This window comes from Tasmannia lanceolata, unplaced genomic scaffold, assembly GCF_043159265.1.
Source record: "Tasmannia lanceolata isolate RefF3 unplaced genomic scaffold, GAP_Taslan_0.1 ptg000006l, whole genome shotgun sequence".
In the NCBI taxonomy this organism is placed as follows: Eukaryota; Viridiplantae; Streptophyta; class Magnoliopsida; order Canellales; family Winteraceae; genus Tasmannia; species Tasmannia lanceolata.
Genome location: NW_027518683.1, coordinates 17,755,307 through 17,761,306, shown reverse-complemented (window position 1 = coordinate 17,761,306; position 6,000 = coordinate 17,755,307).

Genomic DNA, 6,000 nt, shown 5'->3' with positions numbered 1-6,000 from the left:
AATGGATGTCTTTAAACCTTCACAAATTAGTTCATTTTTTGCCTCTACAGTTCGAATGGTTAGGATGATCCTATGGATCTGATTTTTTGTGGACACCCTATCTATGTGAGGGCCTTAAAAATGAATGGTTTGGATCACCCAAATAATGTAGCCCCCACTGTATTTTAAACTAGTGTGTAGATAACTTATCTACACATATGTGTAGGAACCGTTTTCTCATATATATATATATATACACACACACTTGAAGTTCTTTCATGGTGCTCTCTCAAAGAGAAAGAGCTCCAAAGAACTTGAATGAGATGAGATAAACTATCTCCTATTTATAGATGAAGGAGTGAAGGAGTTTGAATCCTAAATCTCCATGTGGGATTCATAAAATTTCAAATAATTCCCACCAAAGCATTTAAAAAGATTCCAAATAAAAAAGATGAAGGGAACTTTGCACAACTTTCAAGACTTTAATTTTTCCCATCAAATTAATGGAGGGAACTTGCACAAGTCTAAAAAATTATGATTTTTTCCCTTCAAAACATATTATTTTAATATAATATAATTTATAATATCAAATACATTATTAGTAATATAATATAATTTATAATATATAACAGTAATAGCTTTTGACAACAGGTTCAGTAATAAAAGACAAGGTGAATATGTGTCCTTATAAATGTTTTCAAATTTTCGACGTGCACAACATAGTTTCTTCTGGTACAGAACAGAAAATCAGGGTGGTGGACTGGTGGGACCCAACTGGATATGGTTGTTCTCTTCGGCGTTTAACTAGAAAAGGTGTTGGATAAGAACGCGCCAAAGTTCTGTATTTAAAAAAAAAAATATGACCGGGGTGAATTGATTTCAAACAGCTTTCAAGACCACGGGAGACACGCATGCATTTGTTATGACTTATGAGATCACCTTTTCGGCTTTATCTTGTCCAAAGATACTGCTAAGACTCGCGCGTGCGACAGTTTGAATGGCCGTACGTCTGGCAAACGGCTAGTTATTGGAGCCTATGATCTTGTTGTCACCTTCAAAGATTGCTTCTAGATCCAAAATCGTGACCCTTGAATGGTCCCCTATGATCTTGTTGTCACCTTCAAAGATTGCTTCTAGATCCAAAATCGTGGCCCTTGAATGGTCCCCTATGATCTTGTTGTCACCTTCAAAGATTGCTTCTAGATCCAAAATCGTGACCCTTGAATGGTCCCCTATGATCTTGTGGTCACCTTCAAAGATTGATTGTAGATCCAAAATCGTGACCCTTGAATGGTCCCAGTCGCCTCGTCAAAGGAACTTTTGCCTTTCCAAAGGTGGTGCTTGCATATTTCAACAAACCACTTGCATATTTCTAGCAAATAATGTGGGCCCATATCCGAATCCAAACACTACAAAAAAATCATCCAAATAATGTGGGCCCACATTATTTGAATGATCTAAAGTGTTCATTTGATGGGTCCTGACATAGATAGGGTGTGCCAAAAAAATTAGCTCCATCGGATCATCCTAACCCTTTAATCTATGGACGAACCTTCAGTTGAGGGGGCAAACCTTAAACAAATTGAAACTACAGGGGTGTATTTGTCACGTTTTAAACTATAGGGGTGGAAGTAGATGTGTCAGAAACTAGAGGAGGTGTAAATGTAATTATCCCTTCTTTATTTTCATAATAGATGACTTCGTAGTTGAGAACAAAGGAAGTACCAAAGTTTCATTCGAGGCAGCACAAACTTCTTTTATCATTCCTACCAAGGCCCCGTTTGTAAGACTCACAAGTCACAATCCGTTGTCATAATATTGATTATTGGGCTAAAATTTAAATGAAATTTTGAGTAGTTCTCAAAATCCAAAACAATGTGGGCCCAGGTTTCTTAGGATCCTAGGAAAAATCTCAAAAGAAAGTCGCTTATACACCGCTTACTAGAAGGCATTTATTGGGCCCAATTTTTCTCTTGTTATTAATTGACAGAACGGAAACCATAAGTCCAGGCATATGCTATTGAAAACACCTTGAGCGGATGATCCTAGTCCTTTGGTCAATCAGTCTCCATTTGGGTTCTATTAAGAAAAGCTAAGGGGTTGATTTTCTACCTGGTCATCTTTCTAGAATTCACATACATCTCCCACGTGAAAAATTGCCCTTTTAGTATTATTGAATGTGAATATGGCTTTGTCGTCCCAAAATACATCACGTTAGAATATTTGCCAATGAGAAGGACAGCGTTTTGGCAAAGGACGGTGTGGTGAAGGCTAATGTAGAGGTGATCCTCTTGGGAGCATTTTGCCAAAATACATCACGGGAGCTTCTTTTACTTGTTGTATCGCCAGGGATGTGCCTCTTTTATGTCATTTGCTTGTAACTTAGAGTCTGATCATTTTGGGGACAGCTTGTCCCTTCGGTTGTACTCTTGATATTATCGGAATGAAAATTGTTATCTTTCAAAAGAATTAAAAAAAACAGCTTTGTAGCACCTAATTATGGCCTTTAGGTTCTGAGCCTACCAAAGAAGATATGCAAAAAGAGGTATCATTTTCTTAGTGATGAACAACCTTTATTGAGACCAAAAGTAGGGGTGCAGCTCGGGTCGGGTTGGGTCGGGTTGAGGGCAACCCTAACCCAACCCGAGATATCACTCTCTCAACCCTAACCCAACCCAACCCGAGCATCGGGTTGAGGATGTCAACCCTAACCCAACCCGCTCTCCAAATCGGGTCGGGTTCGGTTCGGGTTCATCTCGGGCCAGATAAAAAAATACAAGGAAAAAACATAATCTTAGAAAAACATGAAAAAACTAGAGGATAGAGGTCCGCTTTGGGTCAGGTGCGGTTGCGGAGGCCTCAACCCTAACCCTAACCCAACCCGAAATTAAATCGGGTTGGCTTTTCCCAACCCAACCCAACCCAACCCAACCTGAGAAAATGCCAACCCAACCCAACCCGAGCCAAAATCGGGTTGAACCCGTCGGTTTCGAGTTGAGCCCAACCCAAGTTGCACCCCGAAGCAAAACACAAAAAACTATAGGGGACCACAGACCAAGTTGGTCAAATACAATGGAACAACAAAAACGACATAGAAATGGTCCGACCCAATATATGCCATTAAGAATCGAAAACAGCTAAAGAGTCTCTTGGGAAACCTTCCAGAGCAAGTTAGGCCACAACCTCAATAGCAGAACGAGAGATATGTTGGAAGCCTGTGATCTAACACTATGACCACCCATGCAATCCACAATCTCGCCAATGTAGTCCACAAATCTCCAAGGGAAGTCCTCATTTAACTGCATCCAATGAATCACATTACAAGAGTCACCATACACTATCACTGGCTCCAGATGCAATGAGTCCCATAACACCAACTTAAGAGCCAAGACTTATGCCTCGTTGGACTCCTTTATCGTAATCACCCCGGAATAAGCAAACTTAACCAAGCCATCACGGTCTCTAATCATAACTCCAATTACAGCAGGGCTTGAATTACCACAGTTGGAGAATTCTATGTTAAGCTTGAACTAACCTTGGGGAATAGGGTTCTACTGAGGTGTAAGAACATTCCCCACAACAACGCTAATATGATATTATCTCATGACCGACACAATATGCTAGAAAACAACTTCAAGGCAGGCACCCACTAAATAAAAGGTAATCCTCAACGCCCAATAAACTTATCCTTCTCAGTGAAAACTTGCCTATTTTACTTCCGGAGCATCCATAAGATGGCAGGATGGCAAAGAAACAAAGGCAACTTTCCCATAGCTGAACAAGGAAAGAATGCCAAAGACCCCACCTAATTAGCTAACTAATCAGACATAACCCAAGTAACTCCAAAGAGAGGATCAAGCTCCACCAAAACAATTGTATTATTGACTTATTGCAAGTGCAAAGTCTTGAAGTCCCAAGTACTCACGTCAAAACCTTCTATTTGGCTAGCTTTGGCCACAATCATAGTAAAAGCATCAACTATAGTAAAGACTAAAGAGGAAAGGAGATAGGATCTCCTAGCCTCAATTCTGTGGAGCTTCTAAGGAATCTTTTGGGGGATCCGTTCACCAACACTAAGAGTGAGAACAATGCCAAAGATCCATCCCGAAATTTTTTTCTTCGAACAAGTAGGATTTTATAAGCAAAACCAGAATGCCTAGGGAAAATAGGTAGATACAACCAGGGGAAGAAGCTGGAAAGTACAACTAAATCCTATGGCAGATGAGGGTGAATGACATCCTAGTTCAACAGGGCTTGGCTAAGGCATTGAAGAGAAAGGATGGGAAGCCGGAGACGATGACGGTTGACGAGTGGGAAGGCATTGAGTTAAAGGCAGTCAGCACGATTTGACTATGTCTGGTAGATAGCGTTATGTTTAACGTTATGGAAGAAGAAAATGCGCTTAAATTATGGGTGAAGTTGAAAAAGCTTTATATGTCAAAAAGCTTAGCCAACCGGTTATATCTGAAGCGGCAACTATACGGGCTAAAGATGCAGGAAGGCGGAGATCTTCAGGAATACATTATGGTGTTCAACAGACTTTTGGATCAGCTCCACAAGGTTGACGAAAAATTGAAGGAAGAAGACAAGGCCATTTTTCTTCTTACTTCACTTCCTGATTCGTACGACTCTGTTGTATGGTAAAGATACAACAAAGTTAGATTAAGCCACATCATCACTCTTATAGAATGAGATGCGGAAGAAACCTGTTCATGGTGGAAATTAAGAACATGGGTTGGTTGTTCATGGTGCGAATCAAAGAGGAAGGTCGCATGAAAGGGGATTACGAAAATGCAGGTTAAGATCCAGGGTCACCAGAAAGGGCGTGCAATGTTATCGCTGCACGGAATATGGCCACAAGTGGGATTGTCCAAAGCAAGCTGGGTAGGTGGACAATGGTGCTATGAATGTTGTGGTTGCGGTAATGAATGAACAGAGCAAGGAGGTTGGAGACGTTTTCACAGTCTCTACAGGTAATCACACTTCTCGTGATGAGTGGACTTTAGATTCGGGGTGTTCTGTTCATGTATGCGCCAGGAGGGAATATTTTGATACGTTCCATGAGACAAGGGTGGGTGTAGTGCCCTTGGGTGACGGGTCTACTTGTGACATCACGGGGGTTGGAATGGTGAAGATCAAAATATTTGACGGAGTGGTTCGTACTTTGGGTGGTGTGGCGTATGTCCCAAAGATATGGAATAATCTAGTTTCTCTTGGCCGGTTGGACTTCAGAGGTTGCAGGATTTCAGCTGCAGGTGGAGCCATGAAAATCACACAAGGCTGTATGGTTTTGATGAAGGGAGAGAAGTGTGGTGGGTTGTATCGTCTGGTCGGGGACACGATGACTAGTGTTCCCAAGATCTCAATGGTTAGTTGGAAATGGAGTGGTAGCGTGTGCACGCGTAGGGTCTCTTTCGCAGTTAGTGCAGAGACGGGGTTTACATGTTGCAAACGATGGTGAAAGGATGATAGTACATGCGTTGGGGAGGATGGATTGAGATCCCTCTCCAAGGTTGACTGGGTGAGTCAACGAGTTGGCGGCTACACATGTGCATTGGCCGTGTTGATCGAATCAGAAAGAGTCAGAACCAAGGTGATTCGAGAGGTTGTAGCTGATACTTCAAAAGGCCAATGGTGGTTTGCGGCGATAGTGGCCAGTGGCGACATCATCGACATATCTTCATGTGGCTGGGAAATAAGCCAAGGTGAAGATTGTTGGGCAAGTTGTGTTATTTCCCACAACCCAGTTGGGAAGGAAAGAAGGCAAAAGGCAAGAGGAAAACAAGATGAGAATGGTTGCCTTTTTTTGGTTTTGGCAAAACCTATGTATAAAAGAGGTTCCGTTCTCTTTTGGGGGGTGGCTGCAAAACAAAAGTGAGAAAAAGGAGGAGAGAGAAGGGAAAGAGATTTCTTCTTGGCTTTGTCTCGAGGTTCTCTTGGTTATTCTCTTAGGTTTTCTTTTGGGGTTTTTCTAGGGGTTTTCTTGTGTATGGTCTCGGTTTGAGAAACAAGGAAAAGGTT